This window comes from Castor canadensis, chromosome 13 (genome assembly GCF_047511655.1).
Source record: "Castor canadensis chromosome 13, mCasCan1.hap1v2, whole genome shotgun sequence".
In the NCBI taxonomy this organism is placed as follows: domain Eukaryota; kingdom Metazoa; phylum Chordata; class Mammalia; order Rodentia; family Castoridae; genus Castor; species Castor canadensis.
Window position 1 is genome coordinate 35263520 of NC_133398.1, and position 12520 is coordinate 35276039.

General features: G+C 42.8%; 1 protein-coding gene and 1 long non-coding RNA gene across 6 annotated transcripts in view; one reads left to right on the plus strand and one right to left on the minus strand.

Annotated features, from left to right (window-relative positions):
• The window catches only part of Tdrd7 (tudor domain containing 7), a 71718-nt gene that overhangs the window by 56533 nt on the left and 2665 nt on the right, over positions 1-12520 (minus strand). Inside the window, exon 1 of one of the 3 annotated variants that reach the window (XM_074051408.1) lies at positions 8383-8567. The exons of 1 other annotated variant lie outside the window; for it this stretch is intronic. The gene's annotated coding sequence lies outside the window, so the exon portion shown is untranslated. Of the gene's footprint in view, positions 1-8382; positions 8576-12520 lie in introns of those variants that run through there. One more of the 3 variants, XM_074051407.1, reaches the window with a different exon arrangement.
• LOC141415401 (uncharacterized) overlaps positions 8663-12520 on the plus strand; it is a 142825-nt gene continuing 138967 nt past the window's right edge. For all 3 annotated transcript variants that reach the window (XR_012440375.1, XR_012440377.1, XR_012440376.1), the window contains exon 1: positions 8663-8799. This is a non-coding gene — a long non-coding RNA (uncharacterized lncRNA). The remainder of the gene's footprint in view (positions 8800-12520) is intronic.

Consider the following 12520-nt stretch of genomic DNA (forward strand, 5'->3'; position numbering starts at 1 on the left):
AAAAGAAATGGTCTCTAAACTGAAGAGAACACCCACAGAGTGGGAGAAAATATTTGCCAATTATACATCAGACAAAGGACTGATAACCAGAATATACAGGGAACTTAAAAAACTAAATTCTCCCAAAACTAATGAACCAATAAAGAAATGGGCATGTGAACTAAACAGAACTTTCTCAAAAGAAGAAATTCAAATGGCCAGAAAACACATGAAAAAATGCTCACCATCTCTAGCAATAAAGGAAATGCAAATTAAAACCACACTAAGATTCCACCTCACCCCTGTTAGAACAGCCATCATCAGCAACACCACCAACAACAGGTGTTGGCGAGGATACGGGGGAAAAAGGAACCCTCTTACACTGTTGGTGGGAATGTAGACTAGTACAACCACTCTGGAAAAAAATTTGGAGGCTACTTAAAAAGCTGGACATCGATCTACCATTTGATCCAGCAATACCACTCTTGGGGATATACCCAAAAGACTGTTACTCCAGAGGCACCTGCACATCCATGTTTATTGCGGCACTATTCACAATAGCCAAGTTATGGAAACAGCCAAGATGCCCCAGCACTGACGAATGGATTAAGAAAATGTGGTATCTATACACAATGGAATTTTATGCAGCCATGAAGAAGAACGAAATGTTATCATTCGCTGGTAAATGGATGGAATTGGAGAACATCATTCTGAGTGAGGTTAGCCTGGCCCAAAAGACCAAAAATCGTATGTTCTCCCTCATATGTGGACATTAGATCAAGGGCAAACACAACAAGGGGATTGGACTATGAGCACATGATAAAAGCGAGAGCACACAAGGAAGGGGTGAGGATAGGTAAGACACCTAAAAAACTAGCTAGCATTTGTTGCCCTTAATGCAGAGAAACTAAAGCAGATACCTTAAAGCAACTGAGGCCAATAGGAAAAGGGGACCAGGAACTAGAGAAAAGGTTAGATCAAAAAGAATTAACCTAGAAGGTAACACCCATGCACAGGAAATCAATGTGAGTCAATGCCCTGTATAGCTATCCTTATCTCAACCAGCAAAACCCCTTGTTCCTTCCTATTATTGCTTATACTCTCTCTACAACAAAATTAGAGATAAGGGCAAAATAGTTTCTGCTGGGTATTGAGGTGGGGGGAGCGGGAGTGGGTGGAGTGGGTGGTAAGGGAGGGGGTGGGGGCAGGGGGGAGAAATGAACCAAGCCTTGTATGCACATATGAATAATAAAAGAAAAAAAAAAAGAAAGAAGGAATACTGGAAAAAAAAATAAAGAATATCTTTGAGAAGGTTAAAAAAAATTTAAAAAATTAAGAAATGAAAAGACAAGCCTCAGACTGAGAGAAAATATTTTCAAAATGCATCTGGTAAAGAGCTGGTGATCATCACATATAAACAACACTCAAAACTCAATAACTAAACAGCCAAGGAAAAACGTGCAAAGGATATGACTATATACCAAAGTAGAGATGCCTAGCAAGGGCAATGCCCTGAGTTCAAATTTCAGTACAGTATAAATAAATAAATAAATAAATAAAGAGATAGAAACAGGAAAAAAAACTCACATAAAAAGATGCTCATTAGCATTATCCACTGGGGGAAAGCACATTAATTCTGCAGTATCACTATACATATGTCAATAATACCTTATTTTTAAAAAAACTGACAATGTAAAGTGCTGATGAGAATACAGAATAATTAGAATTCACATACATTTCTGTGGGTGTGCAAAACAGTACTTAAAAAATAGTCTGGCAGTTTCTTACAAAGTAAAGCATACACTTACCATGCAATTCAATAACCCCACTCCTAGCTAACTACCAAAAAGAAATGACGTATGTCCACAAAAACATGTACATGAATATGTATAATCACTTTATATTTATAGAAGAAAGTACTGTGCTAAATGCATTTCAGTGGCTAATGGAAATCCTGTTACTAACACACATTAGAACTGCCAATATATGATGGTTTTAAAGAACTGGTCTTATCTCATCCTAGAGGCTAATCAGAGGCTCATATGATGGGCTGCCCTACATCAAAGCCTTCTCCTCCCTCAGAATAACAACCTTCCATCCCTGTCCCTGAAACGTCCTCTCCTCTATCTTCCTTATTTCTGCTCTGAAATAGCTGACCACAGGGATTTCCCAAACAGAGCAGTTAAACTAGGGAAGAGAGAGTTGGTGAAGGCCACACACCCACACTGAGGACTAAACTGTTGCAAGTATAGTCAACAATAGGAAGCTGAGTCCAACACTTGCTTCCCCAGTCCTACTTCTAATCCTAAATCTTTGATGTTTTATAGTCTGTACTCTATCTATTCTACCCTTTTGCTCCAAGACTTGGTTATGCTTCATGCAGATACAAGGAATGCATTTACAGTGGAACCTGACCTGACCTGGAAAAGGCTCATGACACACACATATCTCCTTCTTTCTTTAAAGTACAATTAAACTCCATATTTTAATATTTCTCTCACAAGTAACATTACTGACAAATAAGCAGTTTATTTTGATTTGATATTGTGGGAAGGATCAAGGGCCTGCAGAGGATTGTGCTGGAGTCTGCTCTTGCTTATGTGTCCATGTGCAACAGCACTGTACAAAGAGCACTTATTTTCCTGGATAAGCTCCTTCTCCTTAATTGTAAGATGAGGGCTTTCAGTATTGATGGTTTTCACAATCCCATCCCATCACTGAGTGATACATGAGGATGGAGAGGCTGATGCCCACAACTCCCCCATTCGTCATCTCTTCTATGGCTTCTGCCCTAGTCAATGCCAACACCATCTCTTTCTTGGATTAGGGCTACTGTCTCCTAGCTGGTCTCTCTGCTTTGACTTTACCTCCTATAATCCATTCTCTGCACTCCATGCATCATCCATTCTATATTATAAGACCCATCAGGTCACTCTTCTGCTCAAAACCCTCTAACACTTCGGTTTTACTCAGACAGGAAGTCAAAGTCATTATAGTGGCCCATAGGGCCCTATATAATCTGTGCCCATTCCCACTTCTGCAACCTCAATTCTTTTCTCTCATTCACTCTTCTCCGTTCAGCCTGGGCCCCTTACTTTTCTTCAAATATGCCTGGGAGAGCTTCACCTCAGAGCTTTTGTACTTGCCATGCCCTTGGGTGCAAAGTCCTTGTTCCAGGTGTCCATGTGGCTCACAGCCTCTTCTCCTTCATGTATTTGTTCTTATGTCACCTTCTCAGCAAGACCTTCCTGGTCCCCCTATTCAGAACCATAATCGCTCTGCCAGCTGCCCAGTGCTGTCTATTCTACTACCCTGTCTTACTGTTCTTAGCCATCTACCACAATCCAATATTCTTCTTTATTTAATTTTGCTGTCTGTCTCCCCAACTTGAACATAAGCTTCATGAGAGCAGGGATTCCTGTCTCTTCACAGTGAAGTGCCTAGCCTGTAAGAAAGAGTTCAATAAATATGTGAATGAGTGAAAAATTCTCCATCTACCTACCACCATTTTCCTTTCTTATGCACTAAAATACAGCACAATGTATGTGAGCCAGTAAATGAATGACCTTGAATTCAACTTGTTAATAATTATTTTTAAATTTTAATGATTTTAAGGGCTGGGGATGTAGCTCAGTGGTATATCACTTGCCTAGCATGTGCCAAGCTCTGAGTTCAATCTCCAGAATCACAAAAAAGTTAAATTTTAATGACTGCTATAAACTGAATGAGACAGCTACTATGTCACCAAACTGTAGCTGAGAACCATTTGACAAATTATTTCTGAGCCTTTCTACTCAGAGCCAGAGTTCCCAATGAGCAGGCCACACTCAGAGCCACAGCATCTCTGCAAGGAGTCCACATGTCCCTGTGAACAGTGAACATGGCTCGAATGCTGGTCAATGTCACATATTTACACACATTTCTCCAGTGTGCAGAGGTTGCTGCACACACAAACACAAACTGTTGCCAAATTCACAACATCTTTTGGTAGTTATATATTTAATCAACCAATGAATACTACAAGCACAACAACCAGCGATGAGGTCTCAGAAAGGTGTTTAAAAAGGACCTCATATTTGAGAAGAGTGAGAAACAATGCTTCCCGACATGGTTGCGGTCTGTAAAATTAAGTCCCCTTACCCTTTTTCTAAAGTGTGCTATCTTTCATGGAGCACTCTAACTGTTTCTAAACAACTTTTTTGCAGGGAAGAACAGTTCCTTATGCTTTGATCTGAAGACCTCAAAGCAATCAAATGCAGCAAAATCTCAAAGGGTAAACAGGATTGTCAAATGTCTGCCTTAGTGTAATGCATGTCAGTTTCTTCCAGGCTCATTTGCAATTTCCACATTAGCTGTATCATTTTAGGCATTGAACAAAAGAAAGTTAAAGCTTAAAACTTATTTTCTGCCAAGCGCTGGTGATTCATGCCTATAAATCCTAGCTACTCGGGAGGCAGAGATCAAAAGGGTCACGGTTCAAAGCTAGCCTAGGCCAACTGTTCAAGAGACCCTATCTTGAAAAAAACCTTCACAAAAAGGGCTGGTGGAGTGGCTTGAGGTATAGGCCCTGAGTTCAAACCCAAGTACTGCAATAATAATAATAATAGTAATAATAATTCTCTAATATACAGTGCATTAAAATGTTTAATTTTATTAAATCCTTGATCATCATGTTTTTCTGGTGGTACTGGGGTTTGAATTCAGGACTTTGTGCTTGCTAGGCAGGCTCTCCATGACTTGAGACGGACCTCCAGCCCTTTTTTGAGATTTTTCTGAAAACGGCAATTATACTCTTAGAGAATATAGTAATGGTTTCCTCTAACTATAAAAATCAAGTTTATTATCTTGGCCATCATTCATTAAAGGCACAAAAGGAAGCTTATAATGGAAATTTCAACTTTTAGCATTCTAAAGGCAAACTTTTAGGCATCCCATTCTGCAAACAATTAAGTCTGAAAGTGGTCATTTTGGTCTTTCAGTTCTCTTCCCGTGTTTCTATTCCCTACAAATAATGTGATAAATGTAATTTTGGATTTAAGAGCATTCAAATGACTTTTACTTTGTGAATCTGAGTGTCATGGAAATTCTGGTGAGCACAAGTTAGACTAGGTTGTCTAGAAATGAGGCTAGCCATCTTTGTTTTAGACCAGAGTCTCAGGTTAATATTCCTAAGGGTTTTCCAGCCAAATGGAGGTCACCTGAGCTAAATAAGAACCTGGCCATGACAGATTCCACTTGATCTTCACTTCCTGCCTCTCGTTTTTTACCTCCTCATTTGTCTCTTTTGCTGAATAGAAGCATCAAAAGGAGCATTCTATGCAATTTAGTACAATACCTGGCATTCAGTAGTTACTTAACAAAAAAAATTATTCCTAGAAGCATGGTATTGATAGGAAATGGTCTGAAAATACACGCACTAAATAGCAAAGAGTGAAATGATACAAGCCTTGTTATATGGGATACATTTTTAGTATAGCATTAAATTTGAAATGCCAGAGGTTCTCGGGTTTTCATTCTAACCTCATAAACACTATCAACTGGCAAGTTTGGTAAGAAAGTCAGATTCCCCAGGATTTCTAACCCAATAGGCAAAAAAGTCACTTACAGCTTTGAGAAAGGATTTTGAAGCAGGGCCCTGCTAGACTACAATTCCACAAAGCCTAAGACATTGCCTGGCATAAGAAAGCAGCACAGGACATGGACCTCAAAAATGGAGAGCTGGGAGAAGCATGGAATGCCAGTGGCACCTTAACACCATCTCTTCCAAACTCTGCAGCTTACAAATGAGGAAACTGAGGCCCGAGGGAGGTGATTATTCCAGCTCTCACATATTTTTATGGCCAGAATCACCAGAAGAATGCCTATTTTCTGTCTCCCAAACTAGGACTTCCTTTCAGATCATTGCTCCTAATATATCAAGATGGCTTCTGAAAGTTAATTTTGAGTCAGAGAATACAAACAGCAACTTGGGGGCATGACTAGTGACAAGCTCTTAAACATAAGAACAGGGATCAGGCCACATTTAGATTTAAGGGTGTGGTATCCAAATCCAACAGAACTGCCAATTGTAGCAAAAATTCAATGGCAACCTCCTTTTACCCTTTCCCTCTTCTCTGCTATCCAAATCACTGTGAGTGACCCAGGATGCTAATTAACGTACAAGAAGTCAGGCAGGGAACAGAAACAAGTAGTGACAACCTTTAAGGAAGCAATATTTAAATAATTTAAATGGCCTAAAATAATTCTCACAAAACTATATTTTGTACATTCACAAGGGATTTTCTTTTCCAGTACTGAGGTTTAAAACCAGTGCCTTGAGCTTGCTAGGCAGGCAGGTGCTCTACCACTTGAGCCATACTCCCACACCAGTTTCCTTTAATACATCTGAAAATGGTCCAAAAGTTTTATCCTGAAGAATCTGGTTTTGATGTATGCTAGACAGATGCTGTCTGCCATTGATTGAGTCTCCCTGACTTCTTATGTTTCCTGCTTCCTATAGCTATGGGTATCCAAAGGCCTTTACCAATCTGGTCTGGTTCTCACTGACACTTTCTCTTCTCTAAGGTTTTCTTTTCTCCACTACTTCCAACTTCCTATTGGCTCATCGTCCTCATTACATTTTTCATGTCATAAATTTAAATTGTAGAGTAGCACTAAATCCCCAAATAAATCTGAAGACTTAGATGCCAAAACTTTTGTCCCATAAAAGTGTTCAGATGCAAAGCAATTTATGTGAAACCTCAGCTCTTGCAAACAGCACTTGATCAAACACAAAGTAGGCACCTAAAGTTGGATTATGAAGTACTTGTCTTTACACTCATATTAAGTATTTAACTAGATTATACTGCACAAAGATCATAAAATAGAGGTCCCTCAAGGAGCCTAAATCTCTTGAAGCAAAATACAATAGTTCTTTCAGTCACATTCAAGCAGTACACTTAAAAGAGCATTAGCAGGGATTACATTTCACTTCCAATCCACAGGGACTAGAATACAAAGGCGGTGCCAACTGCTGCCTCACTGTCTCATTGTGTTTGACTAGCAAAGAGCAAGGCTGTGTGCCACCAAAGGGCCCCAGAGTAGGACACAGGAGATGTGGGTTCTAATTTATCTGGCCCCAGGAGCAATTCCTACAAACTGCACAGTACTTTGCTTGTAACAGATGCTCAATGAGTATCAGTTGAGCGGAACTGCAAAAATCACCATCGTGTTTATAGAAAACTTAAAGATCTTTGTGTGTCTGTCCTCACAAAAACTGAAATCCAATTATGTAAATTCTAGGCAGTATGGTGGAAGGAAGAGTTAAACATTGCTTGACTATTATGATTTACAGTTGTTACCTTGAAAAAGCCTTGCAGAGTAAATTAAGTATTTCCATTTGATACACAGAAAACCAGACTCAGAGAAGGTATTCATAATCACACAATTAGTAAGCTGAGGAGCCCAGATTCTAATCCAGGTCCACAGAGTCCACACTATTTGTAGTATGTAACACATTCACACCCATCAAGACAGCTCAGGAAGAGATGAGGACTTGGGACTAAGTCTCATTTCCACCAGGAAATTGTTGCAGATCTCTGGACAGAACACTTTCTAGCAATTTTTCCATCTGCACGACTGGGGCTGGGGCTTGGGGTGGGGGGAGATGAACCAGATCAGTGGTTCCTGGTTTGGTTTTGTGGGACAATTATCAAAATCCTTTGGGGACCTAACTAAGATAGTCCTTTCCTTGCCTTGCTCTTTCAAATTATTTGGGAGTGGTACCCTGGGCTATTAATGGAAATGTATATATCCCTCAAGTGAATGCAGCAGAAAAGAAGTGAGGGCTCCAAGTCTCTCCCCAACCCCCACCTCTGAGACTGGGGACGTCTCAAAGTTAAGAGACAACTTATGTAGTCGTGGGTCCGCGTTTCCCAGCCAGCGCTCGCGGACGAAAGGAACGGATGTCTGTGTTGTGCATTTCTTGAGCGGCCTGCACGGGCTCGTCTCAACCCCAAGAGAAACTTAGGGGATCAAACAGCCAGGGGCTGGCTGGCTTGATCATCCGGTGCTCGGGGTGGCCGGCTGCGGCCCGACCCGCGGCGCCGGTTCGGGAACCACTTCCTGGTCAGCACCTCCCGCCGCGTCCACGCCCCCACGGCTGCCTGCCCCGCTGCACCGGGGAGGGGAAGGACGGTCGTCGGACGCCCGGGTGAACGCCCGGCCCGGCTCCAAGCGGCCGGCGGACGAGACCCCAGCGATTTAAAACACAACGCTCTGGAACCCCAACTTCCCCGGCGCCCAGCCCGCCCTCCGGGATGCAGGGTCGAAGACCCGGGCCCAAGGAGCCCCGCCCGGCCGCGGCCCCGCCAGGGACCCAGGTGCGCCGCGCCGCCCGACGCCTCGCCCGTAGTCGTCCCGCACCTGTCGCGCCGACGCCCACAGGACCTGCGCTCACCTCGTCCCGGGGGCCCACAGCCCGTCCCCGCGCCTCCGGGCCCGGCTCCCACAGCCGTCTCCGCCAGGGCCCCCGCCGCGGCCGCCGCCCACTTTCGGTTTCCCCGCACGGCCGCAGCCGGCCCCGCGGCTCGGGAATCACCTCAAGCCCCTGCCCCGCCCCGCTCCGCTCGGCCCCGCCCCGCCGCGCCCCGCCCCCAGGCAGCCCGGCTCGGCTCTGCGCACGCGCGGGCGTCCCGGCCGCGTCGGCCCACGCCGGCGTCCGCGCGTGGGGAGGGGGGGAAACCGACGCCGCCTAGCGGTTTCTGCGCGTGCCCACGCAGGGGCCTCGGCGGAAGACAGCTGCAGAGTGGACGCAGGCGCACCTCCTCGGGGACAGCGCAGGTACGCGGGGGCTGGGACTCTGCGGGGGCGTGGCGGCTGCAGCCAGTTTGGCGCTCCAGGACATCCATTGGGCCGCTCCGAACCTTCTCAGGGGTCACTCACACACTCTATAAAAATGTCAGCCTCCATCCCTGGGGTTTCCCATCTGCCTTCTACGTCTCGTTACTTCTCCTGTCTAGCACACTGTAGGTGCTTTACTTACATTCTGATTGTCTACTGTCCCAGAATTAAAGCCTTCTGGAGGCAGGGATTGTTGGTTGGTTCCCTAACCTATTCTCAAAACCTAGAATGCACATAAACATTAAATAGTTGTCAAATGTGTTCATTCTAAAATTATTGAATGCACAATATTTATTCACTCATTTCTTCTGCGCAGTAATTTCATTAGCACTGTACATCTGCTTTGCTTCAGCCACATTTTCTGCGCCATTCTACATGCATTTACCAAGAGTCTGCTTCTGATTCAACTACAGGCTTTTTACAGCTTGAGGTATAATTGAGATACAATAAGCCTCACATGTTTAAAATGTACAGTAGGGTATGTTTGACACTTATGCAGATGTATGACTATAATTGCAATAAAAGCAATGAACATATCCATCATTCCCCCCAAAGTTTACTCCTGCCGCTTTACAATTCTTACCTCCTGTCCCTCCCTGCCCCTTAGCCCCCTGAGTGCTGTTCTGCTGTAATTATAGATTTGCTTGCATTTTTTTTTTTAGAATTTTACATAAATGTAATCATACAGTTTGTATGACCTCTGGAGGAGGAAGGTCTGGCCTCTTTCTTTCGGCCTAACTCTATGCTGATTGAGATTCATCTACGTCATTGTATATACCAGCAGTTTGTCACTTTATTGCTGAATAGTAGTTCATTGTATGGATTACCAAACCTGTCATATGACCTAGGAATTCCACAAGAGAATTTCCCAATTCCACAAGCAATTACCCAAGAGAAATGGAAGTATAAGTACAGAAAGGGCCTGTACAAGGATGTGCAGAGCAGCTTTGTTTGCAATACCCCAAAATAGAGAAGCACAAATATCCTTCAGCAGGTGAATGGATAATTAACCAGTATATATTGAGCATCTGCTGTTGAATAACAAAACTGTATGGAGTGCTGATAAGCCTATGCTTAAAGAGATTTCCATTCCATGAAAAGATGCAGTAGGCAATGAATAGATTAGAAGAGCTTGAAAAACCTGATAGCCCTTACACAGTAGTTTGGGCTTTTTCCTAAAGGCAATGGGGAACTATTCTAAGGCTTTGAACAGGGCTGTTCTTTGAACACTGTTCTTTTTCATATTCTCACATCTGGTGCCTAACTAAATCTGCTAAATGTCTCTCTCCAAAACTTCTGTGCATCCCCTCTGTTCTGTTTCAGTCTATTTCAGATCTCTTTCTCCTTTCTGTAAACTCCAGTCTACTACAGACTGTAGTGGCTTTAATGGAACTAAAATACAACCAGCCCGATTTGGACACTGCAGTACTTATTACATCCTCTCGCTCCACATTAAGATGGGAAAGATGTTTTAAAAAAAGAAAAAAAAAGCCAGCTGTGAATTGAGAGAGTGCCAGTGGGAATAGGAAGTTAGAAAAAAACTCCCATAGTTTAGTATGCAGAATAAATCATAAAACAATGTGAGCTGACCCCAAGTCTGAACTCCTTTATCCTTGCAAAGGTGTTCCCTGTTTGGGCTGTCCATAAACAAGGAAAATGATGCTCGTTGATGAATAGTATCCAGAAAGCAAATATCTTAAGCATACAGTTTGACGAGTTTTAGCAAACATACTTAGTTGTGTATCCTCCACCACAATCAGGATGTAAAACTAGTTCATCATTCCAAAAGGTTCCCCATAGTTAATTCCTTCCCCCTGCCCCTAGCTCCTGAGCCACTGATCAAATATCTGTCATCATAGATTTGCTTTTTCTAGACTATCATATAAATGGAATCATATGGCAAGTAGGCTTTTGTGTCCGGCTCTCCCACTTAGCCATAATGGTTTTGAGAATTTTCTATGTTGTTGTACCTATCAGTAGACAGTTCCCTTTTATTGCTATGTAATATGTTGTTATATGGATGTTACAATTTATCCATTTATACCTCATGGGCATTTGTATTGTGTCCAGTTTGGTGCTGTTATGAGTAAACCACTTCCAGGACTTTGTGTAGTCAATGGTTTCCTTGCATACACTCTTGGGAAAAAAATTTCCGGTTGTAGGGTAAGTGCACACTTAACTCTGTAAGAAAGATTTGTATTCTCATTCCTGTCCACCACCCTCTGAAGTATAAGAATTCCAGTTACTCCGGATTTAGCGTTGTTGATCTTTTTAATTCAAGTGTAAGTATAGCGACATAACATTCAGGCTTAATTTGCCTTTCCCCATGGCTAATGACATTGGGCATCTTCTCATGTGTGTATTAGCCCTTTTTATATGTCCTTGGGTAAGGTGTCCATTCTGCAGGTAGTCCTATCAGGAGGTCCTCAGAAGTCTCTAGGGTAGCTGACCATTAGCAAGGAAATTGTGTTAATTTTTTAAAAATGTTTTTTGCAAAATGATTCAAAGCCCAGAAAGTTCAATAATTCATACTCATGCCCTAGATATATTAGATTTCAGGAGAAATAATAGTATCAGAGATGACACAGATTGATGTTTTTCTTTAACCCTTTTGTAGGGAAGGAGGTCAGGCTATGTGAAATTGACATACAGAAATTTGGTATGTGATTTCACAGTGTTTGGATCCTAAAAGCCCCACTGTGAACCCACATCAAAAAAACATATACTGGTGCCAAAGAGCAGAGTTTCAAAATGGACAGAACTCAGGTGGAAGGCATTCTCCCTCAGCAAATGGCCAAGCTTATCCTTGGACAACAGGGAAGGGGCTGGGCACATGAGTCTTTTTCAGGAGAGAATGTACCAATTTCCCATTCCCAACCCTGTAGTAAGGTAGGCAAAGTGGGTGGGCAGCAGGCAGCAGCCTGGCAGGTCATCTATGCCTGTCCAGAGAATTCACCAGAAGGAGTTTATCATGGAAAGGGAGTGAAAATCAATGCCCAGGTGTAGAGAAGAAAGATGGCCCTGATTCCAGCTTATTCTGGGCTAAGAAAGAGAACTATTTCTAGAATAAAATTCCAGTGAAAGCCCTTCATGCCTTTTTGTCCACACCTGGGAGCCTGCTTGTTTAGAGAGAGCCACATTGGATGTAAACACCAAGATGTCTGTCCAGAGCAGACAAACCAATGCTATTGGTGGAGCTGAGTCTCTGCCTACACCTCTTCTCCCCCTTCAGCAAGCACCATATAGAATGGGGGAGACAGAAGCCATGTTCCAGGAACATATCTATAGCTCATTTTTTTCACACCTGATACATTTTTTTGGTCTTTGCCCAAGAAGATGCATTCTGCATCCCTCCTCTGAGAGCCTCAGGCTTCACCATAATGCTACCAGGAAGCATTACAAACATCCCTTTCAAAATCTAAAGTGACAATTTGAGTGACCTCAGATGTTGCCATCCAAATTTTTTTGTTTCTTCTTTATGTTGTCTCCAAAAAAGAAAATACAAACTCAAAATAAGACTCCCATTTCTATCACTTTTTATACTATCAGATGAACCCCAGGGTCTTGGTCGTGGCATAATTTGGTGTCGTGGGCAGTTTCCCTCTCAGGAAACCTTCCCTGAAGCCCCCACCCCAAAATGATTGCTTCTTTAGCTGAGCTT